Source organism: Bombus flavifrons, chromosome 4, assembly GCF_040668555.2.
Source record: "Bombus flavifrons isolate JBK064 chromosome 4, iyBomFlav1_principal, whole genome shotgun sequence".
Classification (NCBI taxonomy): Eukaryota; Metazoa; Arthropoda; class Insecta; order Hymenoptera; family Apidae; genus Bombus; species Bombus flavifrons.
Genome location: NC_138445.1, coordinates 13943066 through 13964698, shown reverse-complemented (window position 1 = coordinate 13964698; position 21633 = coordinate 13943066). Strand labels below are relative to the sequence as shown.

The following is a 21633-nucleotide window of genomic DNA, read 5'->3' as shown; positions in this document are numbered from 1 at the left end:
TATAGAGTTGGAGAAATTTTTGATGAAAAAGGCGCGTTAGTTCGAGTAAATAGAAAAATAACTGTTTATTAACTTTATCGTTGACTTTAAAAGATATACAACAAAAACATATAGCGGTCTATGAAAGATGACGGAACTTGAGCAGTATTGCTTTGAGAAGGAAAGCCAAGATGAATTTTAAATAACACGAGATTCAAATAAAACAGAGAGAAAATAATACGAGAGTGTGAAGAAACATTGTCTTCGTTGTTCCTGTTCGAGGAATATTCCTCTTATTTATGAGTTTAAATCTATCACGTGACCTTCCCTGCTTGAAGAAAATAAAAAATACAATTCCTAGCTGCGACAGCATGTTTTCTTAATTAATTAGAAAATATTAAATAATTACTTGGAATGAATGTATATATGCAGTCTGTTTGACTCGTTAATTTTAGATTAGATTTATCAGAAAAATGGAAAAATTCAAAGTTTTATTATTTTTATCGAATAGATGTTTTTAAATTTATAATTTGTAAACTAGCTTTCGTCTGATATTTTTCAATCGATAGAATTTTTGTCATATGAAAGCGATTATTGAGGCGAATTCAACGATCAACAATGTAATAGTATAATTTACTGACACTGAAATATATATAGATATATATAAAGAAATTTCCTACAGCTTTCAATGAATTTATTGCGCAAAACAATAGAATTTTGTAACCGTATTCGACAAATGCAATGTCATAAATTTTCAAAATAGATATGTATTTTAATTCTTGTGTTTCAGTGAAAAATAAATCGCGTTGGTCATTGATCTCGTATACCTATAATATGGAAAAATGTACAGCTCGATTCAAAAACATTTATAGGGCTATAGTAGAAGATCTATAGCATATAGTATTATTTAATATTTCCAAATTAACTGAAAAATCCACTACGTATCTATCACTGGAATTACGTTCTTCTTTTCACTAGTAGGCACTGGATATCTATGCAAGTTTATATCGTTATGAATGCAACTAAAGAAATACAACCTAAGTAAACTAATGTCATCTATCCATCAAATTGTTTAAGAATAAGATCTATCAATTAAAATTATATTTTTTAAGATTCGTTTTAAGATACGAAGAGTTGGTTTTTTGAAGATTTTCAAGATTAAAAACGCGTCAATTTAAATTGCAAATTGCAAAGACTAGGATGCGTTGATTTAAAATGAACAGTGTATTGTATTATATTTTTAGGGGGTTGTATAGTATAGTATAGTATAATTTTGTACTGATATTTAAATATATTAATATTGTATTAATAGATATCGAGTATTTAATTTTTATATGAAAATTAAATTTAGGTTAATTGAAATAAATATTATATTTATTGTACTGTATTTTTGAGGGGTTGTACAGTATAGTATATTATAGTATAATTTTGTATTAATTTAAAAATATTTAATATTATATAATAGTATTGTATAGTATTATATTTTTAGGTGAAATGTACATACAAATGTCAGTGAATGCTATAGTTTGGATATTTGCCTCTCATCCAGCAATGCGTTCTATGCATCGTCGCACTTTCAAATTTTCCTTAAACGCGCCGACACGTACAGTTCCAAATTGGATCATTTACGCGTGTCGATAGTGTTTCTAATGAAACGTAACTCGCAGGTTAATTTCATCCCTTCGCGTCGTCACTGACGACGAGATACGCTTGATACGCGGTGAGAAGTTGGTTTCCCTTCGGCTACTAATTCTTCCTAAGTTTCAACGAAATCTGTGCGCGGCTGTGTAACTAACTTCCGGCTTCGTCGGCGTTAAAAGCAACTCAATTATTTCTTGAAACCTGGCGATCAAATCACGGTAGTGAATTTAATATCGTGGATATCGACAAGGAGCTTATAAATAGGAGGAAACACGGCACCCTCCGCTATATCGATTATGAAATAAGAAGAGCTTTTCCCTCCCCCTGCCCTTCAGCTTGGAAACACATCTCTAGCAGCCATTCGTGAAGAGTTATACCCGTCGTAGAAAAGTCAATAGAAACTCGAGACAACTGCAGTGCATAAAATCAATAAAATCAGTTTTTCAAGTCTTCTCCCTGACGCTCTTGCCAGGTCTTCCGCGTAACCGCAGCACACGTTTATGCGTTCTTTATGGAAATGAGACTACGGTATTACGTTGATTACGGTAGGTAACAACGAAAGAAAGAACGTGTTCGTGCGTAGTTGATGTAAAAACGGTGAAAATGATTCATAGATATCGTATCAAGACTGTAGGAGAAGAATATGACAATTTGTATTTTTTATTTCTTTTGAAAGAACAGTTTTAAAGTTCAATAATTATAGAAATTCTTTTTATTTGATTTTTAATTTTTAGGTAAATCAACGTATTTCTGTATTGCCTTTTTGGCTTCAAAAATATTCCACGATATTAAGATATTGTTTCATTTATTCTGATATTACAAAGAAAGAAGATTAGTCTTCTTCTTTAATAATTATTTTTAAGGCATAGGAAGAGTGTATTTAAGAGGAATAAAGTCCAATCTGATATTTGTAGTATTAATATCATTACGAAACTAATCTTACAAGAATTCCAAGTAATTTCGACTTATCGTGATAGAAGAAATTTGCGGATTTGTCACGGTTCACGCCACTCCTCTGTAGAGAAACAGAAACAGGTTTCGAAATTCATTAGGTTCAGAGATGCTAAAACATCGTGCATTTAATAGTGTAATAACCCGACTGAATGTATAATTTAGCACGACGTGTTTGAGTCTGCAGAAGTATCTACGTACAGCAACTTGTGTAAGTTTGATTAGACCAACGATCATGTTTAATGTTGGAATATTAAATGCCTCGCTAATATGGTTATATTTGTTTCTACGATCGTAACAAGTATACCATTAGTTAAATATGACAAAATACGCATTACAGATCGAATTCTATTTTTTGAACCATTCCATGCTACATACCTCGAAGTTTACCAGCTTTCAACGAATAACTAACAAACAAAATACATATTTTTCTCTATAATTCTGGAATCTTACAAATTTCCATCTGTAACTCCGCTCGACATGGTTGAATAATAAACGGCGGAAAATATAATAATCGAAACTTTGCAATATTCTCGAGTAAAATTTGAATTTTCTCTTAAAGGGCCGAATTAATTCACTCGCCAGCGTCAAACGACAGAGATCAAAGCAAGATTATTCTAATTTTGCGATCGTTATCATAACCATCCAGCACGATTCACGTCACGTGCACAAGAGAAAATACACGCGTAACATCCTCCTAACGATAGACCGACGTTCTGCGGCAAAGAAAACGGGACATAGTCGATATCTTGATCGAACGTAACACGAAAGATCAATCGAAAGAGATAACAACGGCTCGTGGTCGGAGCTGAAGGGATCCATCGATCGGATCGCGACAGATCGATGGCCGAGACGCGAGTCCGACTCGTGTGTTTCGAAGGCGAACGTCGACCTCGTTTAACCTCGTGACTCGGTGACGTCTACCGTAGCAGGTACCAAGCAGCGGAGAGAGGGTTGTGTGTTCCATGACTATGACTAACAATAAGTCACGGAACATCCGTGAGTCACGAGAGCTAGAGCCAGGTCAGCGTAGCCCATCGCTTGCCGACGAAGAATAGGACGTCGTTAGCCGCGACTCGAGGAGCTCGACCCGCGGCTTTCGAGCGCCACTTAACCCTCGCCGTGTCGCGTTACGCGCCCTTGCGTTCGTGTAGGCCTCTCCATCGACCCAAAATTGTGCCCAACCAACCGACCAATCGGATCATGGGACCTTTTTAATGTAACTCTATTTTTCATATTACAGAAAGGGTCGAGGATTTGGAATTGTTTCTTTGGCTTTCGATGGTATTTTCATCGTACTTTACAAAGACTCTATGCGTAGCCGGTTGCAATAAAATTCGAACACTGTACGCTTTTAATTCCTATGTTTTCGATAGATGTACAAGGACCAACAGAGATCTATCACGCTATGTTATATTATACTATGTAGATAGACCTTCTATGTGGAAGAAACTTTTGAATTATTATATATCGTTGTTTAACTATTAACCCTTCGCACTGCTACGTCGAGTGTGACTCGACATCGGTTTTTATCTCAGCAGCTTCTTTGTCTTATTTTTCCAGTGCCACCTTCTTTTGTGAAACGTGCGAAAGAAAAGCAGCATTGCATCCTGGACATTGTTTCAAGGTACATCATACACTTAAAAATTACAAAATACAACAATAGTGTGAATAAAACTGGTATTTAAGTGAGTTTCTTTCTTCCTTTGTTTATTTAAATTGTCTTATTTTTTAGTTAAAGTAAATTCCAAATAAAACACTTAGAAGCGTTAGGAGCTGCTGGCAACGAAATTGAAATAAAATTAGGAGTGCAAAGGGTTAAAAGAAACACGGAGAAAGAGGAAACTTTTGTGTGAGAAAAAGTTTCGCTGGCTGGTACTAATTATACGCGTAAAACTAAACAACAGCTAAATTATACACACAAAGCTAAAATTAATAACGATTATTCGCAAAAGTTTAATATTTAGTTGGATGTGTCATATGTTTGACGACGATGCAAATTTCTTGGTATAGTGGAAATAAGTTTCTCGAACGATCAACAGGAATTTGTTTCTATTCTCCTTCCAAACACTTCAACTTCGAATCATAGTTATTTCGTTTAATTCGAATCTGAAAAACGACTCGTAGATCTTAGCTAGATCGAAAAATAAATCACGACGGCTGAGAAAGGTTCCCGCCTTCGACGTTCAGCCATTGACACAACAAGTTTCCAATCGAATCCAGACTTCTTCCCGACTTTTTACTTTTTCCTCGAGTTTTCCCTCCAACATTTTTAGTTCCCGAGTTGCTCGGTCGGTCGAAAGAGGAGTTGCTCGCGATAGAAAAATCGCGGCACGGGAAAACTTGAGAAGAAAGCGGTGTTCAGGACGTAGAACGATATTCCGCACTTTCGAGAAACACCCGATTCAGCGACTTTCCTCCGTTTCGCATTCTTCTACGTAAGTACACGTGACGCGCATGTAACGTGCCGCTCAGCCGCATAACGAATCTGAATGTCATCTTTCTCGCGTCTAATCCGATCGTACGATGACCCATAACACTGAATATATGTGGCTGAATCGTAGGTTCGTTGCAATTATTTTTTACAATTATAAGTATCTTCTTTCAACGAAGCAGACGATACATCGTCCGATGTATTGAGCTTTTTACATATGTATTGAGTTGGCACCTAAGTGATTGCGGATTTTGTCAATACACCTAATGACAAAATCCGCAATCACTTAGTTGCCACCCCAAATATATAAAATCTACCTGCCAAATTTCCTTAAGGATTGGCAAGAACAATTTTACCGATCGAATAACTTGAAAAAATGGAATTATTATATCCGAACGCAGCGTCCAGGGACTATAGGTACTGTACGTATACCCTTCTCGACCATACACGCGTACAAACGCACGTAAAATCGATATCACTTATACGAGCAGCCTCGCAGCAATCATTTCAACTGTGCTAAAAAAAAAAGAAAAAGAGAAGAGAAAGAAAAAGGAAAGGACGAGAACGGCCCCGATGACCAAATGAATCTTCAACGGTACATTGCACCTATTGTTCGAACGGTGGAAAATTGAAGTCGAAGCTGCGAGCCAGCTGATTAAAGGGTCCCCCCTCCAATTCGGGCTCGTTACGAGATTGCTCGTGACCTTCGGTCAATTCCTTCGGGACAGAGGGTCAAACAAAGGATCGATATCCGTAAAAAAAAAAGAAGAAAGAGGACAGGAAAAAAAAAGGAAGAGAAACGTCGAGGACGCGACGACGAGGTTTTTTTCAGGCTCGTGGAAATTCCTTTCACCCGGTCAGCAAACAGAAGACGAAGAGGAGGAAGAAGAGAGGACGGAAGGAAAAATAGGAGAAGGAGTAGGAAAAGAAAACGTCGAGCCATTTAACCGCGGAACGAGGTCAAGAGCTTTTCGCGGTTCCGCTTTCAGCCTTCCAATTCTTTGGGGATTAATAGACCGTCCCGTGGGAACACAGTCGCTACGTGATCCGTTGTGCCGCGTTACGTTCGCCTTATTGAAAACAAAATCGGCCAGTGAGCCAGCATGGAAAACCGAATTAAACTTTATCGCCGCCTGCTACAGGAGATGACACGAGAATATTTCCGGCGAGCCGAGAGGTCTCGAGTGCCCTGTGCTTGCTCAAGTATTCGTTCCCCTGTTTCGAATATTCCGCGTTCTCGCGGTGCTGCGAGTTTCTCACAGGCTCGTCAACCGTAATTATTTTTCTCTTTCGGAATTTAATTACGCTCGCTGTTTTGCAAGGAACACGCTTCCAGGTCAAAGGAGTATTCTGCGAATAAATAAACAATCGTGCAAATGGACGAAGGATGTACAATACGAAGTGTATAATCGAAAGAGTGCACGAGTCTCTAGCCTTCGTATCAGCTGGTTTTCGAAATATCATTCCTCCTTGAAACGAATTCGACTCGACAATATCACAGTTATATTAGTTATATCGTTTAACCCAAAGTTATTAAAAAATACACAAGGAGCTAAAAATATATCCAGATATAGAGTGAAGCATTTTGCATGGAAGCTGTATTTATAACCTTCGTCCCCAAAAATCAGATAAACGCAAGAAACGATACGTAACACACAGTGTCCAGAGGATTTTTCTAAATGTTTCTTTCAGAAATTTCCAAACCTTTGCGTCTACCTATAGCAACATATAGTAACATATTTAGAAGCGATAATTTCAAAGAATCTTCCATTTTAACGGGTGCAAATCAATTTCAAGATAGAATTACGATAAAAAAAATAAAGAAAGCGTAAAATTATCTTCGACCGCCAAGCACTAGTTTTTGTCACGCCCTGTATCCTCTGCTGGTCTACTAGAATCGACAAGAAATCGACGGTTCCACGATTACTTTTAATTTATCACCAATTCCACTATTAAGTCCAGGCAATTGTCGATCTCTGTTCAGTCGGTTAGCCTCGTTCCTGCTTTCCTCTCGTTTCTTTTGATAGAGTTTCGTTGGATTCGGCGTTGAGGGCGTCCGGTGAACGGAACTCGCCTCCAATCGTTCCAAGAGTTATATCCTCTGAGAATTATAACCACTGGGGGAAACACAACCTCTCGTAGGATATTAGTAGTTGAACGAGCTTTACCTGCTGCTCTCTCCACAGGGTATACGAGCGCCAAAAGTGTCAAAGGTGGCCTCTTTTCTTTCCGCAGTGTTAGAACACAAAAGGAAGATGTCCATCTTTGGAGAATTACTGACCTTCCGTTCCAGAAACAGCGTGAAACCACGTCGAGTTTCGACCTTTCGTTTTCTTCTTGCCTTTTATTTCTCCTTCTTTTGTATATTTATGATATCGTTGCGAAGGATGAAACACGATAACGGTGAATTATGTGCACTTTGACCCTTAAAGGTCGATATATTCCTAGAGTCGTACGTACAACATACAATTAGATTATCGGTGAAGCTTTATAAACGACGACTTGCAAGGTTACAGTGTTGATAAATTCTCTCGTAGAATAGGAATAATAAAAACAAAGTTTCGCGAATAAATTTTACCAACTAGAAGACAACGGCTTATCGCGTTTAACATTTTTACAACAGCGAATGTTTATGTAAATTCATATTTTTACAGGCGTAAATAAAACAAAGTTGTATATGGAAGTAGAACGCGAATAAATGTTTTTTTCTTTTTAGACGTTCTACCTGATACATAATATATTTACACGATCTTAGTTCTAAATAATTACTGAAAAATTATCGATTAACCGCTTTTTCTTAATCATTGGGCGATTATTGATTTTACGAGTTAAACGAAAAAACAAGTTGCAGCTTGTAGCTTGCAGAGTAAAAATGCCATGGAAAATGCCATGGAAGAAAAAAACTATACTGATCCATCAAAGAAAGGTGAAGGTTGTTAAATGTCTTCTCTTATGTAGATTATGATGCATACTCTTAGTACCACCTACATTTTTTAATGTTTCTGAGTAAGGATGCGTGCGAATCGGATTAAAAGCATACGATAAACAATTAATTTTAGAAAAATGTCATTGAAGTTGTTTATAAGAGGAATCGATATTTCAATTTGCACAAGTTTCGTTACATTTATAACGTAACTAATTTTGTTTCAAATCAAACGAATATATATTTTATATGACAGGTTCTTCTATCAAACAACACTACGTAATAAATTTATAAGCGAGTGAAAAAAGATGTAATCGTGTATAATTAAAATTATAATTAATCATGTATTAATTGTATAAAATTATACACATTAAAATCCTTCTTCTCTATAGATTGAACAAAATAGGATATCCTCGATCGAACAGAAATTTCTTTTTTATCTTACAGCTATTTTAAATCATTTGGACGATGCAATTACGTATAATAAAAATAAAAATGCTGGAGCAAAAACCAAAAAGTCTTCCACGTGTTAAACGATTAACTATAAAAATCAGAAATGACAAGACAGGAATAAAAAATGAAATAAACAAAGATAATGTTTGAAGTATTTAAGAGTTGAATGGCAAAGGATGAAGTGAAAATGTCCGAAGAATTTCAGAGAAAGCTTCATGAATCGAAGTAGAGTGTCGAGGACAACGTTGATGCGATTATTTCCAGCAAATGGAAGACAGTAGAATCGTCAAGCGGTCAATTGAAAAACATTAAAAGGACGTAGAACGTCGCTGAAGACTATCGAAGAGATTCAATCCGTCATTAAAACGATCACTCTGTATCTGTATTCATTGCGTACTTCGCGTACGGACGTTTTATTTTATCGATCGTTTCCCAAACTCGTTTCCCAAGCTCGTTTGTCTCGAGTATTTTAAGCAGGCAGGTATTGAAAATCATTGGAAGGACTTAGGGTAGCCTACAAAAGCCCATTGAAAATTCTAATCCACGCTCGAGTGTCCTTACAGAAACGCCTTTCAGTTGGAAACTAAGATTTTGTTCTCCGAGAATTCCCACAGGGACTTTTATATACAATTCTGAAGCTTTTACCTTCGTTTCGTGTTATTTTGAGATTCGCGGCACGAAAGAGGAAAGGATCAAACTCGATATTGCTTAAAAGTATGGAAACAACGTTGAAAATGTATCACGAACGCTAATACGTCAATTATTACTAGACTGCGCATATTTATGCAAATTCGTATCTTTGTTGTACCGTAGTAAATCGAAGAAATGAAATTTAAGTAGAAACTTGTCTTTGTCTACTAGATATAGCAAGTACCTTACTTTACATATTATATGTAATTTTCCATTATTTTCTACGTTTCTGTACCTTTAAATTTCCCATAAACGCATAAAAATCCACAATCTAGTCGTAATGTGTATTCCCTGATATTTAATACAAATTAAGAAATCTTTCAATTAATAAAACTTTCTATTCCTTTCATTTCCTAATTATTTTATTATAAATCTATTAAATATAGGACAATACGTTAACATTTATAACCGACAGTCCGCCTATATGTCTGCCACCCTACAATTAGCGACCGAATTACGATTTACTGATGGGAAAAATAATTCTTTAATCGCGAGAAATATAATCGACCAAGCATATCACCTTTAGGGAAATATTAAGGATTCAGAGCGCGCTATAGGCGTTGCTAGTTGCTAGCTTATCTAGACACGTCCGTGAAAGCACGAGAGACGACGGCTAAAGATCCTCTTGGCTCTTGGGTCTTTCGCTGATTTCCAATTTAACCGCTCAAGAACTATCTAACTGGTATTTTACGTTCACCAAGTGATCGCCCAAAGGGTGCATGCTTTCACAATAGGAGATTTAAGAGTACTTATCGTCCTTTTCCACGTGATAACGTATCGCTCGCCCAAACAGAGGGAAATAATGTTAAAGATAACGCCAGAAGCAAATTTATATAGTGGATCTTCCGAACACTGGATAACCTTTTTCATAACTTTCAGACGTTATTATTTTACAACATGCTTGCTGTACACCTAAATCGCGTCTTTGTAGGTCGTTTAGTTTTTCTTGAAGAAGATAAGATTTGTATTTGGCTTCGGATAAGAATATCTATTTTAATACGTTCGTTGATTAATACGACATTAAGATAAATTTAACGTATATATGCATGTTGCTCTTTTTGAATAATTTGCTTGGAAAATGATGGCCAGATGTAACAAGATTCCTCGTTAACGCGTGAGACGAGAATACATCTGCAAACTTATAAACCGAATAATGTTCGTGGCTGTCTCATACGTTAATAAGGAACCATGTTACGTTTCGGAATATAATATAATTAAATTTATCTCATTCACGAGGTTGTTAGATATTGTATCGATGAGAATATGAATTCAATTAATTTGTCTATAATGTTTCCAAATGCAGGATGGTGAGATAATGTTAGTTTTGTCAGTATCCTTTAGAATAAACGAACCAGTTCTTGAAAAGTAGGCAATGCAAGAATCTATATCGACGACTCGAATTAATAATTGTAATTAACGATATCGTTACGTATCGACGATGAATTGTATTATTTATTAAATTATAAAAATTATTTTTTTTTAAAACGTTGCAAGGAAATCCGACCACGTCTGAATGAAATATGATTTGTAATAATCGATACGATAACGGATAATTAAATATACGAAATAAGACCAAATTTGAATAACGCTTTACTACAATCGCAATGTTATGAGTCCAAGTAATCGTCATCGGAGAGTGAGATCCAATTGATCGACAAGCGTAACACGAAGACAAAAGCAGACGAGCGTTCAAACGGTATTTTAGTCGTCCGTGTTTTTCCATTTTCTAAATAAAGCCGCATTATAGCGACGACGATCTACACAAAAGCGGCGCAAAAATGGATACAACCGGGCAACACGATTACAAGCAACGAAGCATACCTTTTCCCACCAGCCTGACAAAGCGTCCACGCGTAGAGAAACTTCAGGATGTCGCAGGTACAACTACAGTGCCATTGCAACCAAACAACATACAGATAAAGAGAAAGAAATAAAAAGAGAAAGAGAGAGAAGCAGAGACATAGAATTGGATAGCGATAGAGACGAAACGAGTAACGAGAGAAGAGAAAAAGGGATGGCGAAAAGGATGGAGACGAAGGGGATTCGTTTAACTTTTCCAACATTACGATTCAATGGACAACGAACGACGCGGCTTTTGGAAAAAAACCATCGATCCTGGCTCACCTTACTGGTTACGGGCTCTCTTATTTTCTTTCTTATGTTTGCCTCTTCTTTCGAACGAACGCGTAAGTTCGTTCTCGCGTTTGGTCATCGAGTATGCGAGCCGCGTGTATAAGGGACTTCCTTCGTGCACTGACAATCATCGCGTGGAACGTAGTCATCGTCTGCGACGCTCGAAGACGATACCCAAGTACGTGACGATTTATGTGAACACCGGAAGCTGGTTGAACGTGAGATCGAAATCGCCGGAATCGATATGTTCGACTGATATATAGATTCTAGGGGTTGTACGGTTTACACATGTTTTGTTTTTGAAATGTCCATTTCAAAAATTTGACAACTCGTACAATGTCTTTGATCTTCTAGCTAACGCGAGATGTGCAATTTTTGATATCTCGGTTGCTTCAATATTTTCCTCCGTCTTTTTTACTAGCGCAATCGCCAAGTTTCGTTCGTATTTCATCGAATCTCTACACTTGTCGATTGTTCAATTCGTAATCAATAACGCGCTTACGTTCACGTCGTGTTTTAGAACGCGAAATTTCCGACTTAAATCGTTTTATACGCCGTTTTAAAACTAACAATAAGAGAATTTTCGCCGTCATTACACGATTTTAATTCTTCAACATTTATGTATGTATTGGGCTGGCAACTAAGTGATTGCGGATTTTGCCATTAGGTGGTATTGACAAAATCCGCAATCATTTAGTTGCCAAACCAATAAATCTGTACACCTATTTTACGATTCAATGTATATGTATGCTTAAAAATTTCACGTATGTATTACTACAAATTCTACCAAATGTCCAAATCGGACAAATTGTGAATGTAAACAACTAAATAAAAAAAAAAATGTATTACTACACGACATATGTACGTATGTACACGCCGAAAGAAACAAAGAACGAACCTCAATCTGAAGTTCAGCTCGAGTTCAGCTTCTATGACACGCGTCCTCCCTTAGCCATTGGACATTTCTGAAACACATCGTTTGCTTATATTTAGTGATTGTCGTGTGGCTATTACATTTTAAGGTGTTAGAATACACATTTTTATTCAAATATCATTTTTGCATATATCACAAATGAAGTAATTAATATTTCCTTGATCTGTGTATTCGATATTATTACTATTATCGTTACTTTTGTTGATAACAAAATTACACGTAACACTTGAACTCGAATCTTCTTTCAATCTTCTCTATTCAAAATTCTCCTGTAAGTGCCGTAAAAGATACAACATGTATTTTGTTCTTTAGAATCTCTGCGTATAATGTTAATAGACGCGTATAATGAAAGTTGCCTTGATTATACGTTATTTCCCACGAACCCACGCAAATTCTTCGAAATTTCATTTTTTAGCAGATTAGATTTACAAGATAAATACAATAAAATTGCTGCTATTCTTATTTCTTAGATTATTCGTAGAAGATATGGAATTCAACCAAGCAAATTACACGGTGAAATCTTCTCCCTAGAGACACATATCACATACAAATGCGCTATGCTCGTCGTTTCTCGCGAAATTCTGCTGTTCCCTTCGCATTTGGTGGATTACGATTGGCCTGATAAAAACTCGTTAAAGTTTCAAATTGACCAAAGAACCGGTTCTTTGATGTCTTCCATAGAGAAGTTCTGCAGGAAGGGAATCTGCAAGTTCCGTTCAAATTCTCCACCATGTAAATGCCATACTTACGATAAAAGTTTCTCGATCGAGTGTTTCGAACTTGAAACGCGGCGATGTCCGCGTGAAATACGATCGTCGATATTCTTGCTTAAATTGAATGAAGTTATTAAACGTCCAGATCGAAGGAAATCAAGAACGTGCAACCTTTGTCTTCCGGATATTACCATTGCAGATTGAGCTTTGTAATATTTAATACCTCGTTCAATTTCTTTCTTTCGAAAGACGTATACCGTGTGTGCAAAATTGTTATAAATATATTTAATTAAGAGACAGTTAAATACAATTTTCTAATTTCAACTATTAAAAATTCACGAAGAAAATTATAAAGACGACGAGGAGAAAAGTTCTAGAGAAGGATGTTCGGAATTTTCAAATCTCGATTTTGAAAAATTTACAGGAAATTAGAATGGAATTAATGTTACTCGTTGGAATTTTCCAAGTCGTAAGCTACATAATACTACGACCAACGAATTCTTTTATATCCTTTCGGTTTCCTACTTCTTTCCTTTCACAAGGAAATCTCACATGTTACGAGTCGTTTGGTCGTCGTACGTACTTATCGTAAAATTATAAAATGAAAAATTAATATGTATTTTATAACGTATAATTATTGGTCATTAAATTACCGCGTAAGAATGCAGCACCGACACAAGCAACAAAGCTTAAACGCAATCAAACTCGCCACACTCTCTTCTTCCACGTTGCTGCCAACAGTTGCAGGCGTTGATATTTTCATACTATCCAATCACGTTCCTCCACTTCTCTACCCTCTTTCAACCTTCGATGATCGTATAAAAAAAGAAAGGGGAAGATCAGATGAAAAAAGTGAATCTGCGACGGTGATGGAACAATGCCTGGCACAGATAGTAATATACGGTGGTGCAGAAAAACAAAGGACATATCTCAAACGGGTTTTCTTCCGCCTATCGTAAGAAATATATCGTCGTGGAGCGCTTCGGGGGTTCTTGCGGGCAAAGTCGCGTGGCTTCGTGTGTATGCCCCTGAGAGATCGATAGCCTCTCCCCCGATAAGGGTAGAACGATTAACGTGGTAATGACGTAGTGGAGGAGTGCAAAGGCCCTCGAGGAAGACTCGACGGCGGCGAGGCGCGGCGCCTGGAAAAGGGAAAGGTAGGATTCGACCGACTGCGAAACGGGGAGAGGCTCGTCGGCTTGTCTCTCTCTCCTCCATCGGGCCGTGCTAATTTCAAATCTGCTCGTTGTTCCGGCCAACGCGCCGACAAAGCTTTGATGCCTCGGTACGCTACAAAAAACTAAGATAAAAAGGGAAAAAAAGAGGGGAGAAAAGGAAGGAAGACGCGACAGACGAGAAGGAAGAAGAAGAAGGAACAAGGAAATTGCGATATGGATGAGAGGGGAAGAAAGAGGAAAATGTACAGTGTCAAAAATAAAGATAAACGTTTAAGGATTTATATCGAAGTACAGCAAAGTTATATGGAAGCAAGTTATAGCGAAGATAGTATCGAATGAGAAGAGCAAAGAATATCTGTAATCAACATACAATAGCTGTTGAGAGTATTCAAACGCTAATCAACATACAATAACTGACGAAGTATTGGAACACTTGTAGAAACGTTTTATGGATACACGACGGTATTTCTCGAGCGAGAAAAATATGACACTATGGAACTAAAAAAAAGAATGAAAGAGAAAAGTCACGTTCCATGTACTAGCGTCGATTTTTAGTGAAATTTCGCAGTTGAGTCACCCCGCTTTGATTACCAAACACAACCTCGCCTGTTTTTCTGTTGCTAACTCTCTTCCGGTAAAGCGTCTTCTTTTTTCTTTCCTTTTTTCGTCATGAATGATCCGAGTGATATTTTTAGAAGCTGTCGTTGCTCCATTTTCCTATCACCATTACTGGACGTTTGCGAAATACAAACGTACAATAGTAGGATGAGGGGCGAGAGTGTACGAACTGAATGTAGATGACTGGATGAAGCGATTCATGATCACTTTTATAGAGAATATTTGTTATCGATACGGTTTGCGAGATGTTCGAAAGTGTGGAAGTTTCTGCAAGTGTCGTTTGGTGAGTAATCGTTTAAGACACGTGGATTTTTTATTTGAGAGGATCGTTGTGGATAAAAGGAAATTTCCTCTAGGAGAAGAATAGCCTGATCTTCTCGATCGGAGCTTTATTCCATGATAATTTATTAATGAAATTTCTATTAAAACTTTAGAAAAACCGTCAAACTACTAAAAATAAGAAACAGTTTTCATAGAACGATAATGTACAAATAAAACAACTTTTCATCGAGCAGCGAATACTTCTGAAAAAGAATGAACAGTGATACGTGTTTTTCAATTTAATTTAATATTGTATCAATGCAATCGGCTATGTAATCTAAATTGAACGTCCTATTAATGTATTCCCTCCTATACGTATTCCACCTAACTTCTACAGCTTATCCTAGATATTATGCACGTGTGTTATCGCGCATAAGCTCGAAATATAGATAAACGCAATAGATAAGAAACGCAATAGATAAACGTGTTCTTGTTTTATTTCATATCGAGCACATTAACATATTCTGTTGAGAATAAAAACTGCAAATATATATATGGGGGAGGGGGAGAGGAAGAGGGAGAGGGAGAGAGAGAGAGCAAACCGTTTCCATTGTGCATTACGTTAGTCTTTTAAATATCATACTGCATGTATATCGGGAATTTCGTTGCATAATCGGATTAAATTTCCCATTAGCGCGTTCCACATATAGTTTGTATTTTGTATAACAACGTATTACTTTGGATAAATTCTGTCAAATTCAGAATAGGATTATTATACGTGCCGTATCGTTAAAATATTGCATTCTTTCTTTTAATACGAAACTAACAATTGTTGGGCGTTTTTGTATTTTAATTTACATCGATGGTAAGGTAAGCGAATCCCGAGGAATTTTCAAAATAGGATTATTATCCACGCTGTACCTATTAATGAAATATTGTGTTCGTTCTTTCAATATGAAATTTTTAATTTCTTCAGTTTGAGTTTCTCTGTATATTAATTTAAATGGCAAGATAAACGAATTCTGGCAAATTTAAAAATTATTCTCTCTTTTGAAACAATTACAAATTTTTAGACATTCTAATATTTTAATGTATACAATCGTTGATTTTTATTAAAATATCGTACGATCGATATAATGGCGTTGTTAACAGCCACGGAGGTATTCAAATACATTGAAAGATTCAGACACCCATGACTGGCAGACTGCAGCTGTTTAAGCATATTTATATTCCTATCAACACGAATAAAGAAGTAAGACACAACAAGTATTATAACGAGTATTATTCTTTGGATACTTTGTATATTTTTACATATTACCTGCATCCTATAAAAAATTCATAGTCTACTAATTGTACATTACACTCTCGTAGAACGTTTAAAAGCCTCATATAGAATATTGAAATTCCACAAGTACAGAGTGTTAGAATAGAAAATCGGATTCAGAGAATCGTGTATATTTTACGACTAATTTCTATGTTAACCATCCACTTGGAAAACGACACATTCCCCAGCTATTAACGACAGCGAATGCATTGAAATTCTAAGGCTCCATCCACACTATCGTTTCGTTCTCGGTTCCACCGCATCCCTGCGTGTCCACAGTTGTTTTCCATCCACGTCATCGCACCGATCCGCCCTCGATTCCGTCAAATTGTTATTCCGTACTTTCAATTATACGTACTCACACCGACAGTAACGACCGATCTCACCTGCGATCCCGTCCCTCCAACGATTCTTGGGAAGAATATTTTACTGGAGCGAGATCGGATTTGTTGGAAATTGATCCGATAACGTGAACGCGCCACATGCATATGCAGATAAAATAATATATCAACGCGCGATTGTAAGCGATAAAACGCAATATATATCTCGCTTGTCTGTGTGCTATGTCGTAGCGATTAGCGACTGCCAACTTACCATCAACGCACGACACGTGTAAAATCCACGAAAGACAAAATAATTCACAGTTAACTGAGTTTGACGAGTATACACGTCGAACGAAAGCTTTATTTCGCTGCGTTTGACGCGTATATTCGTTGTCGTTCCTATCTGATCTAATCCCATGACAGATTTCTGAAATTAAATCCCGCAGTTGACTGGTTAACACGTCTCGTCATATAGCAGAAGCAGAAACTTTAACAGTTAGACGATGTCTTTTTCATAGATGAATGATATACCGTTTAAAAATCTATTAAGAATTTAAACAAACTGGAAATTAAGTAACAAAGAATGAAGAAAAAATGAGTTTTTATTAGACAGAATCGGCTATACGGTCAGTCGTAGCAACGCTCGAAAAATCATGGGTTGCCTGACGGTAGATCGAGAAACGCGTTCGCTCTTCGTTCTATCGACTCAGTTTCGATCCTGCTGCAAGCAAAATATTCTTCCCAAGGATCATCGTGGAGACAAGATCGAACCAAGAGCGAACCGATAGTGTGGATCGAGCCTAAAAAGCCGAAACGATGAAATGCAACTTTCCTCGCTAGGATGCACTTCAACTCGAGAAACGCACGGCGACTACGAAATGAATCCCTCAAAGTAGAAGGTATTCGTGACGATAAACTTTGCCAAGAACAAGCTTGAACAGTCGTTAACTTGTCAGTGAAGACATAACGAGCGTATACACGCATACAGCTTACGTAGTTACGCGCGTATTGCGTGGCAATTAGAACTAGGTGCTATTGGTCCAACCAAATTGTCGATATTTATCCGCTAATGGAACCATATCGTTAACCAATTGGCAATCAGCGTTAACTAGAAGATACTTCGAATAACGAATGAATCCATTTTATGAAATGGATCGTTATTCGAATTATTCGCTGTTCGTGAATAACGAATAAATTAGGTCAGTACTGAATACGTATGGATCCTGATGAACGATCTAAATATCAACAGTTATTTGTACATATTAATGATTTGACGTACATACGAGACATTTTACTTTTCTTTTATATCGAAATTCGAAGACGAATATATCAGCCTCTCGGATATCAAATTTTCTACGAAGTTGTTTATTCCATAAAAAAAAAACGAATAAATAAAATAACGAGGAACAGGTAACGTGTATATAACTTGTATATGATTATAATAATAAAGTTAGTAAAAGAGCAGGAAACTTTATTCAAGCAGTAAATAAACGAGTAATAAATAATGAATGAAACTTCGTTCCTTGATTCAATAAACGAATAAATGCTTACAAATAACATTACAATTAATAAAATAACGAATGAACGATTAATAAATAAAATTGTACTTCTTACTTGATAGATAAACCAATAAGAAGAAAGAGAGAAAAGGAGCTATAACGAAGCGATGGATGGTAAGAAATAAAATTTCATTGACTATCTATTATTCGACTAAAAGTTCATTGCAGTAAATTGTACACCGTGAACCGGATACACGCATACCGATGATTAGAGACAGAGGTGAAAAAGCTGACTGATCGTGACGGAATGGCAAAGGTATTATCGATCGATAATAATCGTCGTTCGATCTACAAATTTATATTCAATCTCGACCTACATACAGTCAGCCGACTTTCGTGCGGTTGCACCATAAGGAAAGTTCCCGGAGAACTGAGAAAATTGCCAATAAATTTTCGCACGCGCCGCTTCCTCGCGTTACGTAGTCCGCTGTCGTTATTAATTCGGTCGTTGTACTCGCTACAATCGATCGATTCGTTTCCAGAAGAACCAACCGGTCGCCGATTTGCACAACTCACTCTGTGTGTGTATGACGCGCACAAAATTCGTTTCGTCCCTTTGATCGATTGAAATTGCGCGCGCGGCGTTCTGTTGTTGGCCACTGGTCGCTGCCCTTGGAAAGTATATTTCTTCTTTCATTTTCTCGATTAACAGATGTGCGAGTTGTCTTATTTGAGAAATATATTTCGAGTTCGAGGTTTCTCCAGTTTGTTGGAATGAATTTTCTCGTCAATGAATAAAAATATATTTTTATTCCATCAATAGGAATATATTAGCGAAAACACGATTTTTCAACGATAAACAAGAATACATATTTTTATTTTATTAATAAGAATAGTACGGTTTACGTGTATTACATTCAAATCGAAGAATTCGTGGTAAGAACTCCGATTCGTGTTTTTCGTATTCTACGAAAGCGTCTTTAGTTTTCGTCCAACGTATTTCAACTTTTTTCAATAAAATATCATTCATACTACGTGATTACTACAAGTGCATCTGTAATTATATTTCAGTAGAATCGTATTTAAATAAATTATGAAGCTGTGAAACTATTAGATGAGTTACTTTAATAGAACCGCTTTAATTCATTCGACAATAAATCAGAAGGACGTAGATCGTTTTTCATAAAAGCAACTTCGTTATATGGTAAGTCTCAAAGTAGGTCTAACTCTGGTTACAAATTTGATTACGGTTATATTTGTTACAGAAGAAAGAAAAAAATATTACAATATGATAAAGAAGATATATTAAAAAGAAGAAAACAAATATCGCACGACATGACAGAAGGTTAAGGTATACGTATGCACCTGCGTATTTTAAAACTTCCTTGTAATGAAAACTTTGAGAAAATATAAAAATTCTGCGTGGAAAGTTTAAAGAGGATGAAAAAACACGGAAGAAAAATATTGATTGAACGTATCAGAAAGCTTGATTGCTTCGAGTCATTTTAACCGTGATCGCAAGAGAACACTCCCCCGGCATTAAGTTCGCTAATCTCTTCCTCAAAGCTTTTTAATCTTCAGCTCGAACCCTTTATCTGGTATCGACAGTTTGTTGTACAACGCCTTTGTAATCGGTGCTCTCCGTCGTATTATCGTTCGCGATTTACTTTTAACGGCTGTAAAATTACTGTTAACGGCCCTTTCATGATGCAGGAAGCGGAAGAAGCAAGATTGAACTTAGGTCAACGGTACGCCATACCACAAGTCTAACTAGCCTCAACTTTCCGCACGAAAATTTATCATTGTTTAATACGGTTAAGTTCGTTGTTAATGACTAGACAAGAGACACAGCGAGTTCATTTTCGAAGTTGCCTATAAAATTTCATGATTCAATTTGGTAACTACAATAGTGCCATTTATGCTCCTTGCACAATTACATATTTACGCGAGTTGATATCTTCATAGCAATGCAATTGCAAAAAATGCAAAAAATTGTTCAATACGGTCAAGTTCGTTGTTAATGACTAGACAAGAGACACAGCGAGTTCATTTTCAAAGTTGCCCATAAAATTTCGTGATTCAATTTGGTAACTACAATAGTGCCATTTATGCTCCTTGCACAATTACATATTTACGCGAGTTGATATCTTCATAGCAATGCAATCTTGAAGGTCTATAGTCTATTAACGAATAGACAGGAATTTTGGAAAATGAGAAATGTAAGAATTATAAACAATTAACGTAATAATAAAATATAAGAAAGAGCGATAGGATTATACGTATGTAAAGGAATAAGTAAAAAAAGAAGGAGAATATTATTTAAAAAAGGGTGAGGAAATAAAACGAATACTTAAGTGTAAATAAGAAAATGTAAGAATAATAAGAAAATAATATAATAATCGAACGAAATAAGAGTTTGTAACTATAAGAAAGGTAAAAAGATATTCTTCAAAAAATAGATAGGAATTCTGGCATGGTTTTATATGAATGAAAAAGAACTGATTCTCGTTCTCATTCAGTTTAATACGGAAAATCTGTCTCGAGCACAGGTTGATTCTAACGACGATTTTGCAGGTTATTGAGTTCTGTTGTGCAGACTTGTCGCGCGGTTTGCATACTGAAAAGACGCTTTCACACGACGATTCGTGAACGTTCACAAGGATGACTGCGATTAAAATAGATCCAGCGAGAGTGAGGAATTGTTTCCATGCACGGAGTTGTTCGCCGGTACATTTGAAACGCGAAATGATTGAAATAGGCGAACGTAATCGACTCGTTTCAAATATCATTGCAATTCTTCCAGTGAATATTCAGGACCAAAATCATTCGAATCGTTAAACTTTGAATGCGACTAACCTTATTTATGCTAAAAATAGATTTGTCTGCACGATGAAGAAGGAAAGTATCGGAAGCTTTATACTTAAATATCATTTTGATGGAGTAATTTTCAAAGCTGTAAATTTTTTATCTATTAAATGGTGAATACTTAAATAAAGAAACTATGCAAAAGAACGCTACGAGTGAAAATTTGGTCTTGTTTAAATGTAAATAACCACATCCATAGATGTTGTATAGTATAGAGTCGTGACACGGTTCTCAATCATCTCAATGATCTAAATGACTATGATTGTAGCGGAAAGAGCATCAATCTCCTCGAAAGAACAGCCGAGAGAAAGTTCAAGCCAGCTTATTTGTTGAGACTGAGCAATAAACGAAGGTAGTGCTACATAATTTCGAGCCAACTAGAGATCCAATTACTCGATCCTAATTAATCACTGGACTACATACTGCTTACTGCTGACTGACAAACAACTCCTGACAAGTGAATTCTTGTTCTCAAATCCTGTTTTCCAACATACTTGTGCTTTAGACTGCCTCTTCTCGACAAACAGCTCTTGTGCTAATAACTACCAACGAATAGATGCAAACTTTGCTTCAAACACTTCCAATTTAACTACTAAAAACTATTTCATTGTTTAGATACAAATGTAACTTTGCCTTTGCATATAATATATTACTAGACTGTGGATATTTATGGATTCACGGTAAATCTTTAAATATAGTATGCAAAAATATATT

General features: G+C 36.4%; 1 protein-coding gene across 5 annotated transcripts in view; it reads right to left on the bottom strand.

Moving 5' to 3' along the window:
* Nucleotides 1–21633, bottom strand: part of Src64B (Tyrosine-protein kinase Src64B) — an 87637-nt gene that overhangs the window by 30219 nt on the left and 35785 nt on the right. For 3 of the 5 annotated variants that reach the window (XM_069111350.1, XM_069111346.1, XM_069111347.1), the window contains exon 2: nt 12103–12169. The exons of 1 other annotated variant lie outside the window; for it this stretch is intronic. The gene's annotated coding sequence lies outside the window, so the exon portion shown is untranslated. Of the gene's footprint in view, nt 1–11195; nt 11394–12102; nt 12170–21633 lie in introns of those variants that run through there. One more of the 5 variants, XM_069111349.1, reaches the window with a different exon arrangement.